This window comes from Macrobrachium rosenbergii, chromosome 15 (assembly GCF_040412425.1).
Source record: "Macrobrachium rosenbergii isolate ZJJX-2024 chromosome 15, ASM4041242v1, whole genome shotgun sequence".
Classification (NCBI taxonomy): Eukaryota; Metazoa; Arthropoda; class Malacostraca; order Decapoda; family Palaemonidae; genus Macrobrachium; species Macrobrachium rosenbergii.
Window position 1 is genome coordinate 49,881,904 of NC_089755.1, and position 23,232 is coordinate 49,905,135.

General features: G+C 40.0%; 1 long non-coding RNA gene and 1 other non-coding gene across 3 annotated transcripts; both read left to right on the forward strand.

The window, feature by feature from the left end:
* Positions 1-3,303: 3,303 nt before the first annotated feature.
* LOC136846675 (uncharacterized) lies at positions 3,304-19,162 on the forward strand. 2 transcript variants are annotated; one of them, XR_010855476.1, is made up of 4 exons: positions 3,304-3,840; positions 5,667-5,823; positions 8,464-9,262; positions 18,957-19,162. It is a non-coding gene; the product is annotated as an uncharacterized lncRNA (long non-coding RNA). The 2 variants fall into 2 exon arrangements; XR_010855477.1 differs by having other exon boundaries at positions 3,304-3,835.
* On the forward strand, positions 14,993-15,111 carry LOC136846857 (5S ribosomal RNA). Its single transcript, XR_010855553.1, has one exon. It is a non-coding gene; the product is annotated as a 5S ribosomal RNA (ribosomal RNA).
* Positions 19,163-23,232: the final 4,070 nt, after the last annotated feature.

Genomic DNA, 23,232 nt, shown 5'->3' on the forward strand with positions numbered 1-23,232 from the left:
CGCTGGCGAACCATTACGAAGCAAAAAAAAAAAAATGTATTTGACTCAAAGAAGAAACGGGTTTTTTTCCTTCGCCTATGAATAAAATGAGTTTTCAGAAGCGCTCGAGGCGAAGAGAGACCAGATAGAATAAGCGTTTTAAAGGGAAGAGAGCACTTAGTCCTCAAGACCACACGTGGACCGGCACGAGGAAGACAGGATCCAGGTTCGTCACCCCCTCCTGCATTTTTCTTGTTTATCTGATTTTTTTTATTAAGTCATGACAACCGAGTAGGAAAAGGGCAATATATTCATCCGGGAGCGGTGTTCAGACAGCCGATGAGGAAGAATATAATTTACTCATCGTCATTGGCTAAGATATTGACTAAGGAAGTCGACAAAATGTACTCATGACGAGTCATTGTCTAGACCATGGTCTAGACATCCGACTGAGAATACTAATATTTATTCACCTTTAGTCAATACCGAGACAAGCGACCAATAAAAAAATAATAGTAATAGTAGGTTTTTTTTTTACCAAAACAAGGCCCAGATAACGGATTATAAAACAAAAATCCGAGCATATTCATACCTAGTCATTTTCTAGATGAGAGGCTAGGTTGCTTTGCCCAATAGAGGGCATAGCACGTTCCGCCTAGCCTAGACAAGAGAGGCCTAAGTATCATGACTGCTCGAAACCACATCTATGACGATCCTAAATGAACAGTCACGTAATTTGTAAAATAAATCAAAACAATAAAAAATGTATCCCATAGGTTCAATGAAAACGGGGTTATTGAGTGGAAAATTATTACCCGACATAAATTTGTAAATACGATTCACCATCTCTAACAGTAGATGATTAACAGGGGACAATGCTGAACATGCTTCTTCCTTGCGTGAAATTAAAACATAATATTGGCGCTCTGCATGGCCCTATCGTATATTAACTGTTTTTTTCCGTATTGAAGAAATAAAGAACCGAGTAGCGCAAAAACGCGAGGAAAACTATGAGCAATCACCCGAACGAAACCGCACCGCGACCCCGTTAGTGTTTCATTGCGAATTCTCTGAGATTTAAGCGAGTATAGAGGAGACAGCGGCCTTAATCTGCATGTAAATTAGCCTGTTACTCATCAATAAAACAGGAAATTGAAATCATTTGGAACGCATCCGAGGAGCTCCTTTGGGAGGCAGTCAGGCAATGAAAGGGTGCGTTCATGCTGTGGATAAGCACTCCAATTTTCCCTCGGCGCTCGGGACAAGATTTGGTAATTACAATTACGGCCTTTTACAGCTCTTTATATATAAAGCTTTTTCACAAGATGGCTGGGGCAGTTAACAGCTTTACTGGTAATAGTTCCACGTGGTCATTAGAGTATGGTAACTGTTTTTTTTTTTTTTAATTGCGGGGGGAATGAACTCCGGCATAAGTGATACATCTTGACACTGCTATAAATACAGATTTTTCAGAGACAATGAAAATAATCAACTTCACACTGTGACATCTTTATAGACTGGTCACTCCCAAGTGTACATTTGCTGTCAACTATTCCACTACACAATTTGTATATGCAAAAAAAGTTAATAAGGGAAATATGTTATGACCTTTCATTTATATTTAGGTTAGTTATTATCTTAAATGTGTAAGAGCATAATTTCATCATTATTTACGTGTCATTTATGAAAGCAAGTGCGCTTTTCCAAATTTTATTGAAATGACTGACTTAATCTTACTTGTTTTGGAGTAAAAGACCTGTTGCTGAAGGTGAAACCAGCCTTATGGTGGCACGGGCTCTTGCTACTAGACAGTTCGAATGGTTAAAAACTCTAACTTGTACTTTGTGAGACTCTACCAATTTTTTAACCCTGTCTTTGCATGTTATATAAAAGATTAATTTTCAAATAATAAAAAATTATTATTATTATTATTATTATTATTATTATTATTATTATTATTATTATTATTATTATTATTATTATTATTATTATTATTATTATTATAGACTCAGTGACAGAAGACTGAGGCAATGTAAAAGATAACCAATGGAATAAGCACCAGTGGAAGTTAAACTGGCCATCCAGCGCTTAAGACAGTAAAAAGAAGGAGTTGGAGTGGTTGGACAGCGAGATAGATCTAGAAAATAAAGGAAACGACATACAAGTATCTAAAGGTGGAACTTGGAGAAAACACCAAAGTTGTACTAAGAAGTAATAGTTATGGAGGATGAACAGGAAGATTAAAGAAAGGAAGGAGGGATGGAAATAAAGCGAAAGGCAAGAAACCAGTACAGCTAGGGATCAAAGCGGTGCTGCAAACACGTTTAGCAAAGTCTACATTGCAAAGTGTGAGGTGCCTTGACGGCATTACCCTCCAACAGGGACCATTATAAGACGATGTGCTCTGATCACCCTAATCTGGCTACAATGGAAGGTTTTAAGGAATGCTTTGTTTTGTATCTGACACAAAATGCCAGATGCTCACAGGAACTTAGGTGACCCAGCGTCTAGGTTATTATGATGGTCCCCATTCAAGCGCTGCTCAACACCAGTGCTACTTATACCAAGAAACCAACAGTGTGGCGAACATTCCTGGAATTCATTGACGGCCACCTATCCAAGAAGTGATCGTTTCGAATAGTAATGGACTAGTGAATCTTTAGAGTGATAAATGAAAGAACTGGTGATTATAGAGCAAAAAGTATAAATAATACTGAAAAAATTTATACAAGTTATACCAAAGACTTTGCCTCGGCATTGGTGATGATAGTTGTTGCATCCAAATTTATACTTACCGACAAATACCTCATTAATTAATGTTTCAGTTTCACTATCAGAGCCAAATAGCAGCGGAGAGCAAGGGTAAAAGAATATTTTTATTCTTACAGGCACACACAGTTTCCTGAAGGGCTTGCGATGAATGCATGTGAAATGCAAACAATAATGGTAGACTGAAGCAAAGCAGTATTTGTGTGCCTTTTTTGATGAATGGATATTGGAAAGATACAAAATGAAGTAACTCATGTTCATTTGTCAGGGAGATATAAAGGAGCATTGATCGTAATTGTTACTATTTAGGTTTATCATGTTCTAGTTGATCTTGAAAAAAATATGCTAAAAATACAAAAACTATTCATTTGAATAGGAAGGCAAATTGAAGTGTTATACAAACACACACACACACACACACACACACATATATATATATATATATATATATATATATATATATATATATATATATATATATATATATATATATATATATATATATATATCAAAAGTACAGTAATCCGTGTCTTTCATATTTCAGGGAATTAAGCTAAACTTGTATCAGTGTTGCAAACGCTTGCTATTTTTTTCTGCCAGTAAAACTAATATTACCTAAAGTACGGTTTCTATTGGCATAATTATTCGCTATATTTTTCCGAAAGTAAACATTGATAATAATGTTCATACCTAGTTCGACAATATGAGTGCATTTGATCTCTTTTGTGTTTATTTATTATTAAAATAGTTTCTATTACCTTATAAGAGCTTTAAAATAATTTAGCTCGGGCCAAAATGCATATAGCTAATCAGCATACCGACGGGTCAAGACAAATACCATGTAATTGATATCTTGACTTAATGTTTCTCATCTGATTACCCTGGCAACAATTTCACTCGAGAAATGGAATTGATGGTAAAAAAAAAAAAATTGAAAAATAATGAAAATTTGAATTCAATGAAATATACTGAGAGAGAAAATAACCATATGGAACAAACGTATTTGTGTAAATGAGAACGAAAGAGGCCTTCAAGGAGGAACCAACCATGTAGCTACAGCAACCGGCCATTTTTCACTGAAGTAAAAGTAAGGTAAACTGCAATCTGTATAGTCTTGCTTTTGTGAATACCACTTAAACAATTTTCTGTATGTATTCTAGTTAACTAGTAATATCGTTGCTCGTTAGTAACTTAGTCGAGGTTAACCAAGTTTTTCTCTTATTGATGTAGCAGCTGAAGACCGAAGTGGTAGGCTACTATGATAGCCTACTTAATTATTTAGAATGGGGAAACGCTAGCTATCCTATCGCATTTGCACCCACCCCCCGTAGCAAATATGGAGAAACCCTGTGGGAAATCAGGGGTTTCTGGGTTTGGTAAAACCAAACCTTGGTGCAGTGCACCATTAAAAATATGTGGAAAGTGCATAGGCTAAGTCATGGCATAATTAGTTGTGAAAGCTGTGTAATTCATATTTGTCAACTGTAATAATTGGTAAAACTTACAAAACAAGAAAATTTAACCTAGGCTATTTTAGATTGTGTCCTAACATTCCCTGACCGAACCTAACATAGGTCAGAGTGCCAAGTCTTTAGCTGTTTGGAAAGACCTTGGCCCCCCTACCCCACCAGTTCTAGAGCACTGTAAAAGTCATGAGTAAAATATCGGGATGTATTCTAACATAACCTTTAAAAGATAGAACTATATAGTAACTCCGCGGCGGCGACTGCCTTCTAACTTCAACTTTTTCTACAGTTTTTTGGTTGCTAATTATGAAAATACCTTTAATTTTTGGTGCTCGAGTGTAATTAACCTATAATTAACCCCTAAAGTCCATCCAATAAGGGGTTTCCATACGCGATCTTCACAAGACAGAGCACGGGTACGTCTGTTTCGAACGGTTCACACCCCGTCCAGCAAGTGCAAGAACTTGTTAACGTATGGGTACCCAACACCCCCGGGCCAGTACTAAACACGGTGAAGGGACATTCCAATTGGCCGACAACAAACAGATGCACCGCCAGTATCAGAACCCCTAAAAGTGTAGAAAAAACCAGTTGAAAAGCTAAAAACAGGCGCAGAGCTAATATATAGAATTACCCTATAATATTCCATAGGGGATAGTGCCTTCAGTGCACCTCATGTGGTGTACTGGAGGCGTTTCTAAAGGATGTTTGCATCATCCCTTTGGTCCCTAGCAGCATCCATGTTTTATTCTTTGACTACACCTCCATTCCCACTTCCTCTCTTCAGTTTTGCTGTCCAACACCTTCAGCATTTGCTTCTTGGTGCAACTGTTGGGTATTCTCTGAGTGTTTATGTATTGTTTGGATGGGTCCTTACATATGGGATATGTCTCTCTACTATCTTAACTCTCAATTTATCCTGGCATCCTTGGGCACGTTTACTCTGGTATTTAGACCCTCTACTCTCACCATGTCTTGATAAGGCAATCATGATAAACTGGGAGAAGTTAGACCTTCCCAAGCGGCATACAAAGTACCTAGGCACACTGGTTGATGCTGTAGGTGTGTTGTAACCCCTTTGGTCAAGAACATATTTTTAACCAGTTTGTATTAATAGGATTGTATTTGTTTGCTGAGATTGTTTCTTGTCGGCTGCTAAAGTTATGAGTTACTTAGAGTGTAACTTCAAATTCATTAGTGGAATGGTCTTTAAGGGACCTTTTCTTTGGTTTTTATGCACATTTACACTCCTGTCTTTTCTCATACAAGTTGAATGATGTATATTTTGTAGGTTGTTTCTCATGTGTAAAAGGAATGTCAAATGCCCTCGTATGTAACTCCTTTGTGTTGTGTTATTGTAAAAATGCAGTTGGTAAATGTCATTTACTATTCCATTTATCTTTACATTTGACAATATTGATCACGATTAAAACTTTTTTTCTCCATCTTCAGGTATAGACCATGGGAGTAACAATTCATGAGTCTTAAGTTCAACTTGGCAACAACAACTCCAGTTTCTCTACAAACTGAACTTTGCTCAGTCTACCAACCAATCTTAACCAGTGGGGTTAATGGATAACTTCTAGATTTAATTTCATACTCCTGATAGGTATGGCTTATTTATGACATTATGGTATGAACTTATTAGAAATATGTTTGTTTATTTTTACTTATACCATGATATGGATAAAGTTTAGTAGTTTTTTATGTAGGATAAAAGCTGAGATTGGAGGTCTGGGAGGGAGTATACAAGACAGAGGAGAGTTGAGAAGTTAAGTATACCTTAGTTTTACCAGACCACTAAGCTGATTAACAGCTCTCCTAGGGCTGGCCCGAAGGATTAGACTTATCTTACGTCGCTAAGAACCAATTGGTTACTTAGCAACGGGACCTACAGCTTATTGTGGAATCCGAACCACATTATAGCGAGAAATGAATTTCTATCACCAGAAATAAATTCCTCTAACTCTTCATCAGCTGGCCGGAGACTCGAACTCGGGCCTAGCGAGTGCTAATCCACAGCTCTATCGACTCGCCCAATAAAGAGCTGTTGAGAGTCTAACCTCAGAAAGTGCAAAGTTGACATAAAAATGTTGATGATGATATTTGTAAATTAGTTCAGCAGTTATTAGTGTCCACAATGCACCATTTCTACATGGAGAGTCTTTGTCATGTATGTTAATCCTTTCAGTCTCTAGGCCTTTATGAATCCAGTGTGCCAAAACTGTGATGAGTAATATTTAATTTCTTTGCTGTGTAAGTTACAGCTTATGTTGTGATACTCATTCTGGTCCCATTTTAAAGCAAAGTACTTTTATTGTCGTATGTTAAAAGAGCATATAATATATTGTTGTAGGTCATGTTGAAAGCCAGACAACTTTGAGGCTAGATTTTTGATGATGTGTTAGTATTTTATAAGTGATTTGAAGGGATGAAGATGATATGAAGGTGTTGCAGAAAGTAAGCCTTATATGGTACACTATAAGTATTGCTTAAGGTCCTTTTTAGCATCCCTCTGATTCTTTGCTTCACATCTTTACTTTGTATACCTTCAAGTAGGCTTTCTCATTGAGAATTTAGAAATGTAACTTATTGGTCTGGTTTGATGTGTACAAGTTTTGTTGGACTCCAGTACTGCATTTTTCCCTTTGATTCCTATTGGCATCTTCTGTTATAGTATTAAAGTTTGTGTAAATATTCACTGAGGTTGTCAAACAGTATGATTGAATTTTTATGTTCATTGTTTAAGTGTTTGTGCTACATGCATATAAGCTATGATCAGGTTAAGATGTGACATCACGGTTAAGATGTGACATCACATCTTGGTCATCTTTTGGCTCTTTGTATGTACTTTAGAGGATGAAAAGCTGTAGGCAAAGATACTTTCCCCTCTTCTCTTTTGCTGAAGTGTGTCATTGATTGGTCTCCAAAAATTCCATTGCCTTCTGGTAGTGTCTTTTGATAGTGGACCAGGAGTCTACCTTTACAGTCTTTGGTGCCTTTTAGGTCTAAGAGCATTTTCACTGCCCTTAGTACTTAGGAGAACTAATAATATGTATATTACTAAGTTGGTGGAAGTTGGTATCATCACCTAATTAACTTAGATGAGGTGACAACCTTGACAGTCACAGATATACATACTGACTTTCATAGGACCTGTGGATTCTAAGAGATGTGGATCTCTTAGGTATTGACAATTTAAATGAGAGATGGAAGGCCTTTTTCAGTGCTAGCAACATTCCAGTAACTGTAAAGTAGATTAATCAGGTCAGGGAGTTAGATTTTTAGACTCATAGGTTTGGTCCTGTGGATTTGGTCATAAATTGGAGTTTGAAAACTGCCTTGCTGACGATCTCAAGAGATGTTGGAATGTTGGATGAGAACGATAGGTGAAAGGGAACTGGTTGAGCTGTGAAGCAAACAGCAGTGCTTTGTCTTTTCCTGTCAGTTTAAAGTGTTACCAACATATCTTTATTAACTGTGTTGATTTTTATTTACTTTAGTTTGCCGTTAGCAATCTGGTTTGTTTTTGTTTGCACCAGTTGCATCACTTTCTACCTTACTTTCGTACATTCTCTTTGGCACCTTCTTGCTTAGCTGTCCAACTTTTAACTTTACCTTGCTTCAGTTTTCATCTTTTTTTAAGGACAAAACCTTTGGAAAAACCTTATGAGAGAGTCTATAAATGTGACTCCGTAGTCTCGTTCAACTAATTTAAATGCTGTTATGTAAACATTAACCAAATGTTTACATTAATCTGCTCTCTTAAGTTGAAAGTAAACACTTGGTTAGAAATGAGAAAAGATCTTTCTTCATTGTGTGAATTATTGCAGATACTGGAAATTTTAGCTCCAGCAAAAAGTTTATGCATGAAGTTGAAAATGCGCTGAGAATAATCGAAAAATTATGAAAGAATAGTTTTAATGCTTTAGGGGAGAGACTGCAGGTCAAGAGTGACAGTTAAGTTTTATATGACAGACCTTCTTATGGCCAACAGTAAATGTCAAGTTTAAAACAAAGGTACCTCAAAGGAATTCTATCAAAATCCTCATTATTTTCTGTTTTTCTGTTTCTATTTTGAGTTGTAATTTATGATTTTTTTGCATTAATAACAACATTTTTGCATGTTTGAATTTATTGAACATTTTAGTAGAATTTTAAGGAGTAACCGTGAAGTGTCTGAGAGTTTGTACGTACCACAACTTGATCAGCTGATGGTCGTGCTGAAATTTGTAATTTTCCTTTACAGTTGTTGGCTGTGGTTTTACATGAGGATTCCTGCTGCAACCTTGGAGTCTCCCCAGGAACTGAAAAAAAATCACCAGTTTTTCATTTTGTTAAGTTTAAGCCTAATGAATGGTTTTTATATTCACGTGCAGCATATCTGTTATCTTGAATGAATTTTTAATTTTTGAAGGTTTATTTTTTGAAGATTTTTAATTTTTTGAAGGTTTGGTGTTGCATATGCATCTTGGATGAGTTTACCAATTTTCTAGGGAAAGTGAGTTCATATTTTAGTTTGATTGATGGCTTTAAGACATTTTTCTTGTTAAAGGTAGTGACTGTACAAGGAAAAATGTCAGGAGTAATTGTATGAATGAAAGAAATCCTAATTGAATGAGATTTAAGAAATTAATATAGTAGTGAAGTCTTTTTTCAGATTTGTGTAATTTGTGATAAATTTGGGTGTGGTGCTGTGTGTGAGAAATCTATCTAGTAATTCTCAGGAATATATTGTAAAAGGTGCAAATTCCAGGAACATTAACCTTTTCTTATTAGGTAAAGTGGAAATGTTAGTTGTTTTTAAGTCATGCATCCACTCTTATTTCACATTACTTATTAGTTTGATACAAGTAGAAAGAACCTTGCTTAATATGCTGGAAGCATTGGAAGTTGTGAATGAATTGGGTATACTGTATTTAGTCATGTGGCTTAGAAAGTATTCAAATTTATCCTATGTACTCAGTAATTTTGATTTAAGATTGTTTCAGTGTGGTAAGCCATTTGAAGACAGATTTCCATTTCTGAAGGCATACAATAAGTAAAAAGTAAGGCCTACTATATCATTTCTATTGTTGAAAGCATTCCACCATTTTGTAATTCAGTTCAAAATGTCAGTGTTTAGTACAGGTTTTTATGTGCAGGTGGATGTGGTCTTAGGAATTGCTGGTTTTTTGGTCAAGTACCCAAGCACAATTTGGTTTTTGTTTTGTGTACAGATATTACTGCAAGGAGTTTGTGTTCATATGGAAAACAAACCGTTTATGTTACATTGGAGCTTTACCACGTCTGTGTCAAGGGTTATGATGATATCCTGTTCAGGTCAAAAGAGATTTCTTTAGTTCCTTTTCTTCTTGGCTTAGTGATACATACTTGCTGTTTCCATTATGCAGAAAAAACTTGATTCTCTTTGGGAATAGTTCCCACATCTTGATAAAACATCCATTAGTAACAAGGTTCATATTATTGCTGCCATACTAGTAGAGGACTAGATGGCTATGCATTTTTAAGTTTGGTATCACTGATGAATCCTCAGCAAGATTGATTTGCAGATATTTAGTCACCTAATGTACTGTGAAGCTGTAACAGAGAAGACTAACCAAGAAGATAGAAAATAACATCTCACATTTAAATAAAAAGTCATTGTTGAAATAGCATAATCCCTGGAGAGTCTTTTGCCGCAGTTGGTGCTTAGAACGAGATATTCCTCAGAAAAGGATATTAAAAATAGGGCCTCCTTTTTGCATCAGATTTTGTGGTTTAAGTCACAAACTCTAGGTAGTGATAATTTCATGGCCCCGTTTGCTGTTGTGGGCTGACCATTTTTGACAGTTAATCAGGAAACGGTATCTTTCGAGGCACAGTTGAGGAAATGTAATTATACTTGAATGAATGAGTAGCCAGAAACCAAGATGTGCTTGACATCTTGGTTTAATCACTGAAACTCACCTTGCCATTGTAGACTATAAAAGCCACCTGGGATGAAATTACCAGGGATTCTGGGTCATTACCTGAGCAGTATTTTTCCCTCTTGAAAATTTCATTGCTTGTCTGTTTCTTAAGGAAGATGTTGGGAGGTGCCAACAACTTCTGCAACAGTTTGTCTGAGAGACATAGTGGATGGTTATTAGAGTAGGAGTTCATTTGGTCCTGCATTTGTGAGAGAATACATAGTTCTCGCACTAGTCAGAAAAACTAGTGTTTACAAGGTCTGCAGAGGCCTTATGGCTTAAGCAATTCGTGATGTTCAGGTTAGATGTGGACCAAGTTACTTTGACCATATTAGATACCCCAAGATAAGATTAAAATTATGAATACCACATAACAGCATGATGGTGATATCTGGTTAAATGAGCATGGCAAATGAAGCTCATAGGAGGCAGCTACCTCCCTCCTAAATGGCAATTATGTATTGGTAAAGAGTAATAAGTTTGTTCTCGAAATGGACACAGGGTTTTCTGAAGCTTTATGAATCATAGTAGAATCTGTAGCTCCTTACAACACTTGTTTCTCAGCTAGAAATGACATTTGGTCTGCATGCAAGGTAAAGAATTGAGAACTTTTGGTGAAGGTTTTGCCAACTGCTTCTAAGCCTACACGTAGAATCTGAGTTTTTAGTTTCTCCAGCCAGTTGTAAAATATCAGTGCAGATAATTAGTGCATCCTAGAAGGATTAAATTGGTATAGAGTTTTTTAATTTTTTTGAAGAAGAGTCACTTTTCTTAGTTCTAAATTTTACATTACCTTGTGTGTAACTCGGTTGTTTTGGTGGCTTAATTTTATGATTTTATAACTTAATATTTATGGGTAATTTTAAAGTTAGTTTATTCTTGAAGAAGTACATATGCATGTGCCCATAACTGTTCAAATTTTAAGTAATGGATATACAAACCTGTCGCACTGTGCTGTCTTTTTGAAATTCATAATCATATTATAATTGTATGTGATTTTGGCTGCTCTTGCGGTGTAGTTCAGGTTTTCCATCCATTTACTTGTACGTGTTGGAAAAGACCTGAAGACTAAATGATTTTAATTTGATCATTGTTAAAGAGAACTTTTCAAAGTTGAAAGATAATTAACTAAGTTGTGTAAAATTTCTTTTGACTCAAGTGTGGGTATGTCAGTGATGTTTTATTTTGTGTCTTCTTGGAAGATACATCTTTTAAATGCAAGATGGAAGAGATTAGTTACCATATGGGTATGGATTAGTGGTGTAAGTTAAGTTTGTGTGAATGAAAGCCAAGAAAATGCTTTTTATTTGTATTTTTAAGTGTCTAGTGCTAATGAAATGTAACATTATTAGTGTAGTAGGTGAAGATTTGGTTAAGGAGTGAGGTAGCATTAGCTTATGTATATTTTTGACATTCTGGAACAAAAATTTGTAACATGATTCTGTTTTAGATACAGTACTGTAATTGATTTTCATGAGTTTTGCTGGTGGATAAGAGTTTTTTATGTCATTGTGAAAGGCAGTTTTTGACTTTGTGTAGTATGGGAAGGTATCATCAGAGTTGGGATTCCCTTGTTAGGTAAGAGTTGTAATGATTGTTGTAAGGAGAGCAAAATGCAATTTGGGCATATATAGCACAGCTGAAATCTGAGAATATGGTGCCAAGTACACATTCAAATTTTTTAGATGAAATTTCAAAATTCAAAAATGTGTATTTTTGAGTAAGGGAGATTGACTGGACAAATTAGACAAAGTGATAGGGTTTACTTCAGGGAGCAGTGTAACAGCGCAGAAAGGTTAGTAAAACGGTATTTTCTTGAAAGCCAGGGCACTGTAATCTAAAGGTATTATTATTATTATTATTATTATTATTATTATTATTATTATTATTATTATTATTATTATTATTATTATTATTATTATTATTATTACCAGACCACAGACAAAGCAAAAAGATATTTTGTTCATGCAACTTACCTGTCAGATATATATATAGCTGTATTCTCCGAAGTCCGACAGAATTCCAAAAACTTGCGGCACACGCAGTGGGGCCAGGTGGTTAATACCCATTCCCGCCGCTGGGAGGCGGGTATCAGGAACCATTCCCATTTTCTATTCAGATTTTCTCTGTCGCCGGTACTGTCAACAACTGTTTTCAGTACCTCCGTCTTTGGATTTCGTAAACTCGTTATTTTCCACTTAAGTATTCTATTTGACTTTTGGTTTTGTCTTTGGATTGTGGATTGGCATACGCTTTTGTGGAATTTGCTTTTGATTGCTCTTTGGATGATGTCTGGATCTAGTTATGCTAGCTTCAGAGTATGTTGTGTGAATGAGTTTAAGGTGAGGCTACCAAAAGTTTCGGTAGATCCTCACTTTATATGCATGAGTGTAGGGGCAGGTTTGCTTGATAAATGATCGCTTACTTTGCCTCCCACCCTGCTAATTTATTAGTTCAGGATTTCATTCTCGCACTAATAGTGCTCCTTTTTGCATCTGGAAGATGGCTAACAAATATTATCTATTGCGAAGGTGCATAGTTTGAGCGAGTCAAGCGATAATAAAGAAGAAACAATAGTAACGCTGGGTCAGTCAAAGTGCACGTCGTGAAAACGGACTCGTAAGGCGGACGCTGAAGAGGATATGTCCAATAAAGTTTTCGTAACTATGTTGTTACAACAAAATCAAACACTTATGGAGTTATTAAAGGAAATGTAAGGTTTGTTTTTGGAGATAGTCTACCGAGAGCAGCGGGACTAGAGTGACGTCACGTAGGCAAATGGCTGCCTCCTAGTAAAAAGTAAACAAACGCTTTCGCGAGTTCAAAGTAGCACGGTAAACGTTAAAGATGCCATAATTTACTCAGGACGGTTTCAAACATTAGTTTTAGTCAGGGTGAGGAGATAACCTACCATAATTTTAGTTAAATCGACGAGAATAGGTTTTATCTCGCCTAGACCGATTTAAATCTTCCTGCCTAACGTAGGCGAGCCAAATTCTAGTACTCGTAGGCTAAGCGGGAGTTGAGACTTCCCAAGTAGGTAGCCTATTTCACAATATATTGACTGGGGGGCCTTTCTGTCAAGCATGCTTCGTCTCCCAGTCGTGCTCACCGCTCGCTGGATCGCCATCGTGACGCTCTGCTGCAGCGTGACGCTCCGCAAGCAGCTATCCTGGACGCTTCTGTAGCTGCTCGTCAGGACGCTCCTCTCGCTGCCGTGCAGGACGCTCGGCTGGACCACCAGCGTGACGCTCCGCAAGCAGCTATCCTGGACGCTTCTGTAGCTGCTCGTCAGGACGCTCCTCTCGCTGCCGTGCAGGACGCTCGGCTGGACCACCAGCGTGACGCTCCGCAAGCAGCTATCCTGGACGCTTCTGTAGCTGCTCGTCAGGACGCTCCTCTCGCTGCCGTGCAGGACGCTCGGCTGGACCACCAGCGTGACGCTCCTCAAGCAGCTATCCTGGACGCTTCTGTAGCTGCTCGTCAGGACGCTCCTCTCGCTGCCGTGCAGGACGCTCGGCTGGACCACCAGCGTGACGCTCCGCAAGCAGCTATCCTGGACGCTTCTGTAGCTGCTCGTCAGGGCGCTCCTCTCGCTGCCGTGCAGGGCGCTCGGCTGGACCGTCATCGTGGCGCTCCGCAAGCAGCTATCCTGGGCGCTTCTGTAGCTGGACAGGGCGCCCTCTCGCTGCCGCAGGGCGCTCGGCTGGACCACCAGCGTGACGCTCCGCAAGCAGCTATCCTGGGCGCTTCTGTAGCTGCTCGTCAGGGCGCTCCTCTCGCTGCCGTGCAGGGCGCTCGGCTGGACCGCCATCGTGACGCTCCGCAAGCAGCTATCCTGGGCGCTTCTGTAGCTGCTCGTCAGGGCGCTCCTCTCGCTGCCGTGCAGGGCGCCGGCTGGACCACCAGCGTGGCGCTCGTGCAGCTATCCTGGGCGCTTCTGATGCTGACTCGTCAGGGCGCTCCTCTCGCTGCCGTGCAGGCGGTTGGACTCATCGTGACGCTCCGCAAGCAATCAAGGACGCTCGGAGGACTCTCGGAGGACGCCTCTTGCTCAGTGACGCTTCAGAGCAAAGTCTGCGGGGAAGCCCCATCTGCGTGTTGGACCGCAAGGCTTTCGTTTCTCCCATTGAAGAGGGAGAAGTCTCTTGTGAGTCGGAGCCTGCAGTCCTTGAGCAGCCTCCCCCTTCCTCGTCTACGGACTACCAGGTGTTAGCCGGCCTTTCTTAAGGACTTGTTTGGCGACAAGTTTCAAACCCTCGGCCACACTCTCCTCCTTCGCAGTTTGCTTCGTCCTAGACGAGGAGAGCGCCAGGGTTTGTCAAGATGACTTCGTCTCTGGCGACGAAGAAGGCCTTCAAGAAGGTTAACACCTGGATGGAGGAAGGAAGACCCAAGGCAAGACTTCTTTTGCCCTGCCTCCGTCCAAGCTGAGCGGCAAGGCAGGTATGTGGTAAGAGACCGGGGAGGACGTCGGCTCAAGAGTTCCTTCGTTGTCCCAGGGAGACTTCGCTAGCTTGGTCGACGCGCCTAGAAGGTCCCTCCTGTCGGCTGCCAAAGTGTCCTGGACTATGTCGGAGACGGATCACCATTTGAAAGGACTGTTTCGAACCATGGAGGTCTTCAATTTCCTGGACTGGTGTTTGGGGGCTCTAGACGTCAGGATTAGGAGTCCCGACTCGATCTGCCTGGGGGAGCTGTCCAGCGTGTTGAACTGCATGGACAAGGCAGTCAGGGATGGCTCGGAGGAACTGGCTTCCCTCTTTTGTACGGGCCTCTTGAAGAAGAGGGCCTTGTACTGTAACTTTACAGCCTATGGCCCTACCAGCCAACGGCCATACCACGTTGAAAGCACCGCTTCTCGTGCGATCAGCGAAGTTAAGCAACGTTGGGTCTGGTCAGTACTTGGATGGGTGACCGCCTGGGAACACCAGATGCCTTTGGCGTCATACTTTTGCAAAGTCAGTTTCTCCATCGCAGAGGGCTTTGCTGTTCTCCCCGTTTTCGAGCCATCTCTTCCCCCCAGTCCTTGTTCAAGGATCTCTCCTCCAGCTTGAAGGAGGCCACTCAAGACCTCTTGGCCCACTCGTCAAGACGCCCGGCAGTCCCTTTGATGTCGTTGTCAGGTCAGACCTCCAGGAAGTAGAAGCCCTTTCGTGGAGGAGCTTCTTCCTCGAGATCTTCTCCCCGAGGTAGAGGTCTTTTCAGAGGCGGAGCCCCACCTAAATCTTGGGGCAGGAAGTGATTTGCAGCGCCTCCAGACACCTGTAGGAGCCAGGCTTCTTTCGTTTGCGAGAGCCTGGAGAGCAAGAGGGGCAGACACCTGGTCCCTTGAAGTTATCGAGAGAGGATACAAGATCCCCTTTCTCGACTCACCACTTCTGTGCACGTCGCCCAGGGATCTGTCTTCCTCATTCCATCAAGAGAAGCAACAGATCCTTTTCGAGCTATTAGAGCAAATGCTCGAGAAAGAGCTGTGGAGCAAGTCCTGGAGCTGGACTCCCCAGGATTCTACAACCGACTGTTCCTAGTTCCGAAGCAGTCGGGAGGATTGAGACCAGTCCTTGATGTCAGTAGACTGAACCGCTTCATGGTGAAGGAGAAGTTCACGATGGAGACGTCCCAGTCTGTTTTAGGAGCTTTAAGACCAGGAGATTCGATGGTCGCTCTGGACTTACAGGACGCTTACTTTCACGTTCCCATACATCCCCAGTCGAGGAAGTATTTGAGGTTTGTACTAGGGGGACGAGTGTTTCAATGCAGAGCTCTTTGCTTCGGGCTAAGCACAGCTCCCATGATCTTCACGATTATCATGAGAAATGTGGCGAGATGGCTTCACTTGGCGGGTATTCGTATCTCGCTTTACCTGGCCGATTGGCTCGTCCGAGCCTCTTCACAGTCAAGGTGTCTGGAGGACCTGAATGCGAATTTAGAGTTGACAAAGTCCCTAGGACTTCTTGTGAACGAAGAAAAGTCCCATCTGATCCCGACGCAGTCCATCGTCTATCTGGGGATTCAGATGGATTCAGTGGCTTTTCAAGCTTTTCCATCCCAGGAACGTCAGTAGCAAGTCTCATCCTTCCTAGGGAAGGAAATATGCTCGGTGAGGGAATGGACGAGTTTGCTGGGGACCATTTCCTCTCTGGAGAAGTTTGTTTCCCTGGGAAGACTTCTTCTCAGGCCGCTCCAGTTTTTCCTGGCGGAAAACTGAATAGACAAGGAGAATCTAGAGGAGATCGTACAAGTAAATTCAGACAACTCCACAGCCCTGGCATACCTCAAGAAACAGGGAGGAACTCGTTCCCGGTCCCTGTTCGCCCTGGCGAAGGAGATCCTGCTTTGGGCCCTTGCGCGGGGGATCACGATCCTTACGAGGTTCGTTGCAGAATATCCGCGCGGACCTTCTCGGTCGACAGCGGCAGCTTCTACCGACCGAGTGGACCCTTCACGAGGAAGTATGTCAGGAGCTGTGGAGGTTATGGGGACGTCCCTGGGTAGATCTGCTCAGGCAGCCCCATTTCGAAAGGTACCTCAAAACTTCCCCGCTCTGAGTCTAACTGCATTCAGACTATCAGCCGACAACAAGGATCTTCACGATCTCTTGAGATCCTTTGAGACTGTCAAGGTACCTCATTCCAGGACGCCTCCCTGGAACCTGGATGTCGTCCTAAATTTTTTTATGTCAAATACCTTCGAGCCTCTTTCTTCGGCGTCTCAAGAATGTGACAAGGAAGGTTTTTTTCCTAACTGCTCTGGCTACGGCGAAGAGAGTTAGTGAACTTCAGGCTATCAATAATCATGTAGGTTTTAGAGGCCATAATGCAGTATGTTCTCTAAGCCGTATGTTCTTGCTAAAACGAGAACCCGTCTACCCCTTGGCCCAGGACCTTCGAGATTAAGGGTATGACGGAAATTCTCGGACATGAACCAGAAAGAGTCATGTGTCCTGTCAGGGCTCTCAAATTTTATTTGCAGAAGACTCGGGAAAGTCGAGGTCCTTCGGACAGTCTGTGGTGCTCTGTCAAGAGGCCGGATTTGCCTCTTTCTAAGAATGCACTGGCGTTCTTTTTTAGAAGCACCATTTTAGACGAACTTTCCGACGTTCAAGATAGTGACTTGAGTCTTTTGAAGTTAAGGCTCACGAAGTTAGAGCCATTGAAACCTCGGTGGCTTTCCAGAAGAACATGTCCCTTTGCGATCTTCTGGGTACCACCTTCTGGCGAAGCAATTCGGTGTTCGCTTCACATTACTTGCGGGACGTGAAGACGACATACGAAGACTGCTATTCGCTAGGACCATACGTTTCCGCACTCCAGATCGGCCCCATAACACTTCTAGGCCTGGACCTCTGTCGGACTCCCAGGACCAGGGAGAGGGCAAGTCGAAAGCCACAGGAGGGTTACGGGGGCTTCCCACCGATCTGGCGTCCCTTCGGCAGGACCTGTGGTCGCTTCTGCAGACACAGTGTTGCGGGCAGGGAGCGATACTCATCCTATCCTTTAGAGGTTAGGAAGTATATTTTAATCTTGATTTTGTTTTTTTACGTCAGATCGGTCCCATAACGCTTCTAGGCCTGGACCTCTGTCGGACTCCCAGGACCAGGGAGAGGGCATGTCGAAAGCCGCAAGAGGGTTACGGGGGCTTCCCCCGATCTGGCTTCCCTTCGGCAGGACCTGTTGACGCTCTAGGTCAGGTGGTTGGTCGTTGCTCCTTTTGCCCTCACAGTATGGCCTTATGATCTAGTCCCATTGTGGTCACGCCCCTGTGGACAGATCATCTAGAACTCACCAGCTATATAGGTCACTACCTTGCTGGAGACTCTAGTAAAGCAGAAGCAGGCTTGGGTGACAGTAATCACGAAGTCAGCTATGCTAACATAGGCCTGGACCTCTGTCGGACTCCCAGGACCAGGAGAGGGCATGTCGAAAGCTGTAAGTTGGTTACGGGACTTCCCACCGATCTGGCGTCCTTCGCAGGTCCTGTTGATGCTCTCGGTCAGGTGGTTGGTCGTTGCTCCTTTTGCTCTCACAGTATGGTCTTATGATCTAGTCCCATTGTGGTCATGCCCCCGTGGACAGATCATCTAGAACTCACCAGCTATATAGGTCACTACCTTACTGGAGACTGTTGTAAAGCAGAAGCAGGCTTCGGTGACTGTAATCACGAAGTCAGCTATGCTAAAAAGTAAGGAACCAAGGCGTCAATCGCCTACATATTTTTGTTTCCTAAATCCTATTCTGTCTCTTCCCACCTCCAATGGTGGGATTCAGCTATATATCTGACAGGTAAGTTGCATGAACAAAATGATATTTTAATGATAAAATAAAGTTTGTTCATACTTACCTGGCAGATATATATAATCATAGTGCCCACCCTCCTCCCCTCAGGAGACAGTGGCACTAGAAAATCTGAATAGAAAATGGGAATGGTTCCTGATACCCGCCTCCCAGCGGCGGGAATGGGTATTAACCACCTGGCCCCACTGCGTGTGCCGCAAGTTTTTGGAATTCTGTCGGACTTCGGAGAATACAGCTATATATATATCTGCCAGGTAAGTATGAACAAACTTTATTTTATCATTAAAATATCATTTTGCACTTAACTCCATTTGTAAAAGAGCCTCAAGACAAATTTTTCATCAGATTATTTCATTGTTTTATTGAATTGGCATTTTTTCTTGAACATAGTTGTGCAGGATTCATCATGTCCCCAAGCTTGAGTCAACATGAATTCATTTTGTAATATTTAGAATTGCTGTTATCTTGACTCTAAAATTGAAATTCTCTTCCAGGTGTAGTTTGTTCAAACTGGAAAGAATAATAAAGGCAAGTGCCACCACCCCAAGGGGCTGGCCTTAAGGGACTATGTTGGCGCTATTGAGTCTTCCCTCGTCCTCTGCTACCTGGGACTTAACAGAAGTTTTAAACAGTCCCATGACAAGAGTGGAGTTGTGTTTCTTCTCTTGGTGGGACTTTTTTATGGTATGTGACAACTGTTTACTTACAAGGAGTAGTTTGTCTTTTGAATTTCTTGCATTTGGCTAATATTTGCTGAAAAAGGTATCTCTGAGCAGATTGGTAACATTTTGTAGGTAGTCACAGCTTAAGATTGTGTTGTTGAAATTTTAGTCTTATTGATAGGAGGGTTTTCCTTTCCTAATCTTGAATTCTCAAAGGTGTTTCAAATGTCACAGGACAAAGATACTCTTAGGCATTAAGAGAAAGTTTTGAGTCATAGCTGTAACTTGACAGGTTGTCAGATTTTTGAGGTTCCACTTAGCTAACAGAGCCAAGTTGCCCCTTTTATTGTTTAAACTCTTTTAGTGACCCAAGACCATATTGAGCACTGCCACTTCAGATTTCCTTTGAAGACCTTTTGTCATTTATATTGGCTCCTTAATGACATTATCACTGATTTGGAGCTTAACTGGAATGCATCATTTAAGATATGAATGAAGTAGTCGAGTAACTTTACCAATATATAAAGTGAAAGAATTCCTTTTTATCTGATGTTTTAGAGGTAATGCAGTTTTGCTTTGTAACCTAATTACCGTAGTGAATGTATAATCTTGATGGTAAGTTCAGTTTGTAGGAAAATGGAATCTTCAGAAAGCAAACTACTCTTCTGTTGATCTTCTCACAACTTTGAGAGTAAAAATACTTGGGTAAGCAGATTACATTTTGCTGTTAAGATGTAATTTTGTCAAAATACTGTATGTATGTACAGTATTTCAACTGTGGCTTTCATTGTAGGACAAGTATGGTCTTTATAGTTAAATGGTTTAAGTTAAAGGGAATATTTCTTTATTTTTATTTTGTGAGACATCTAATTAATTTGATCTGGAGATGAATGCTTTATATCATGCTTAATCAGACCTAAGAATTTTGGAATGCCTGTATTGTTCTTTGTGAAAATGTAATAATTAACTTTTAAGTCTATTTATACCATTGCATCTGAAACATTCAAAAGCATAAAGTATTTGTATGTAAAAGTCTTTACTCTGAAGGGTCTTTTAAGTTTATGATAGTAGTAACATTCTGTAAAGTACACAGAGTAGCTTTCAGTACATTTTTATTCTATTTAGGGTTATAAAAACACTAGGAAGGGAACCAGCATCACTCTATACATGTCTAAGACTCATTTGCATGTCATGTTTTGTAATGTGTAATTGATTGAAGAAAAGTATATGCAAAGTAGTTGCATCATTTCAACCAGAACTGATGCAGCAACCTTTCATTATCTTGAATTGTCAGTATGTGTATTGTTATTTCCTGCTAATCTGTATCAAAGGGAGACGCAAATGGCCGTGAGAATTCTGAGTGCAGATTCATGTAATTCTAGTCTCGAAGTTCCCAGTCACTATTGTGAGCAGAATAGGTTTGTTTTTGTTCCAACTATAGAAGTTGTCACCATATTGATGTGTTGCTCAGTATGTTGTAAAAACTTAATGTTGTTGTTGTCGTGCAGATTTACACATCTTAATAAGATTGCCAGATGTCTTGATCAGACAGTAATAGTTTTTGTGGGTCTCTTGTTGCATGATTGTCGAAGGTTTGAAAAATAAGTGCTGATGGAGTCTTGAAAGCAAGGCCTTGCTTATGTTCACATTTCAGAATGAAAACTGTTCAGTCAGTTCTCATAAGAGGAGTCAAATAATCATATGGTGTAAACTTGTAGAATTTCAGGTTGTTTTAAAGCCCGAGAAGTCAATGCTTGAAAGAATTTTATAATAACTAAATGTATGACACACACACTATATCCAGATTAGAAAAATATTAAGAAGCAAAGAAATAGGAAGTCTTGTGGAGGTTTTTCTTGACTAGGAAAGGTACAGAAAGTATTTTTCCAGTTCCTGATGAGTTTTATGATAAGTATTTACATTTGCATTTAAATAAAATATTGCATGTCGTAATGAAAACCAACATTGATGACATGGTATTTAAACTTGGGGATCATTGCCTAGGTAGTATCATTATTGGAGGTCATTGGAGGATTATTGAGCTTGGAAATGATACATTTAATAAGGAATCAAGATTGACTTCTTTTACATTGATGACCATTAGTGTGATTTCATTTCATTCAGGTTGTAGTCCAGGTAAAAGCCTTTGAAATGCTATGCACAACTCATGAATGTGTTCTGTTGTCACTAAGAAAGCATTGGAGAAAGTATTGCGGTTGTATAATTAGGTTTTGGTAAATATAAAGTTACGATACTGTAATAGCTTAACTTGACCACTGGGTCATCAGCTAGTCCAAAGACTGATAAAGTAATTTAAGAATGGTAGATTGGAAAAAGTAATGGGAATTGTACGGAATCCCCTAGTTGCACTTGTAAAACTCTCAGGATTCCATGGTATGTCTTGCATTTTGGTTGAAATTGTCAGTGTGAGAATGCACAGGGTGACTTAGACACCAAAGAGTTTTTGTAATTTTTTGGGTAGATATTAACTGGAAGTTTGATATAGCAATGCTAAGTTTGTCCCTTGTCTGAGAAGTTCTGTTGTATTGTATTACGTTGATAGTTGTGACCTAGATTAGAATGACCTTTTAGGGGAGTGTGATGGGGCAGTATATATTTTCACATTTTCTTTTTGCATTGTAGCTGGGATGGAAGTTATTGTTAAGTAATTTTGTTGTTTGCTTCTGCCATTAGAAGCTTTCTTGTCTGTAAGGGCTTTGGGAATCAAAAGCAATTTTTTCCCTTTTCACCAAGAACATAGATTTCGAAGGTTACACAATATTATTATCAGAGTTCATTCTTCTAATTAAAACTGCTTACCATTTCAAATGATTTAATGTGAGCATTTTTTTTTTAATTCATTGAAGATTGCTCTTGGAAGTGATCTTCAGCCATTTCTAAACTGGTTCCATGTTGTATGAGGTATAATTGTCATACCTAAGCTCCTTGGTTCTATTTCTTTACTATTTTTTCCCCATGATGGAAAGGTTTATTTTGCAGTTGAGATCTGTGTATTTGTCCTGAATTTACTTCACGTTGGTTTTGAGGAATCATTTTTGTGCTCTTGAATCTCTTCTTACGCTGTTTCTGTCTGGCCTACAGTAAAGTATATTTTTTTTGTGCCTACTATAATCATGAATTCAGGCTAGATAGTATATGTTTTCTGGTATGAATATTTATGAATGATTTTATTGTTCTCTGGGTTTATTTTTGCTGTTATTAAAAATTCATTTTGTATTTGTGTTTTTAGATCCATGTTGTGTTTAAACAGCCTGATGCTCCTTGTATTTTTAAATGCAGTTTGTTGTGAAGATTCAAAAGATTCATCTTCTGCTTCTGTAGGAGGATCAATAAAGTTGTAAAAAGCGCAGTGGATTCGATAGATGTCATATTCCCATTTTCGTCCAAATGTGCTTGGTACAACCCTCTTTGTTATAGGTTTTCCATTTCATTGAAAGCTCTCCTTCCTTTTATGTCGACGAAGTTGAATCAAAAACATTTCGGCAAGTCAGTAACCCACTTCTTTCTTCTTGCTTTTAGTTTTTTTTTATTCCACTGGGAGGTGGGTGTACACTGCCCTTTTTGTAGATGTTGTTTGTTGCTATCAACAGCTACTCAGCTGTGTGCTTGGTCACTTGCCTGATTATATGGCACATACCTGGCATTATAGCTGAAGATGATGTTGAATGAGAATTAGGATTCAAGTTTGAGAGACGGTGTCGTCATCGTCTTTCAATACTGTACATTGCTTATGATGTACCATTAGTAACAAGAAGTAGCTTTTGCTCATGAACCTTTCTCCATAGTCATTTGAGTTTCATATGTGTACTGTTTCCTTGTCAAGCATTTTTGTTTTCAGCTTTAATTAAGCACTGAACCACTATGATTCTTTTAGCTCTTGCTTGATCTATGATTTTATGTAAGTGCTTGTTAGTTTTTTGAGATTCATTTAGACTTCCTTGACTCCAGACATTTATTATGAGGCCTGTCTTTAACACCGTGATTCTCTGTCTCTTGCTCTCATGCAAATATTCCAAAAGTATGTATCATTTCTGGGTAGCTTTGTGTAATTCAGCAAAATTATGTGTGACTGCAAACAGTTCTGACT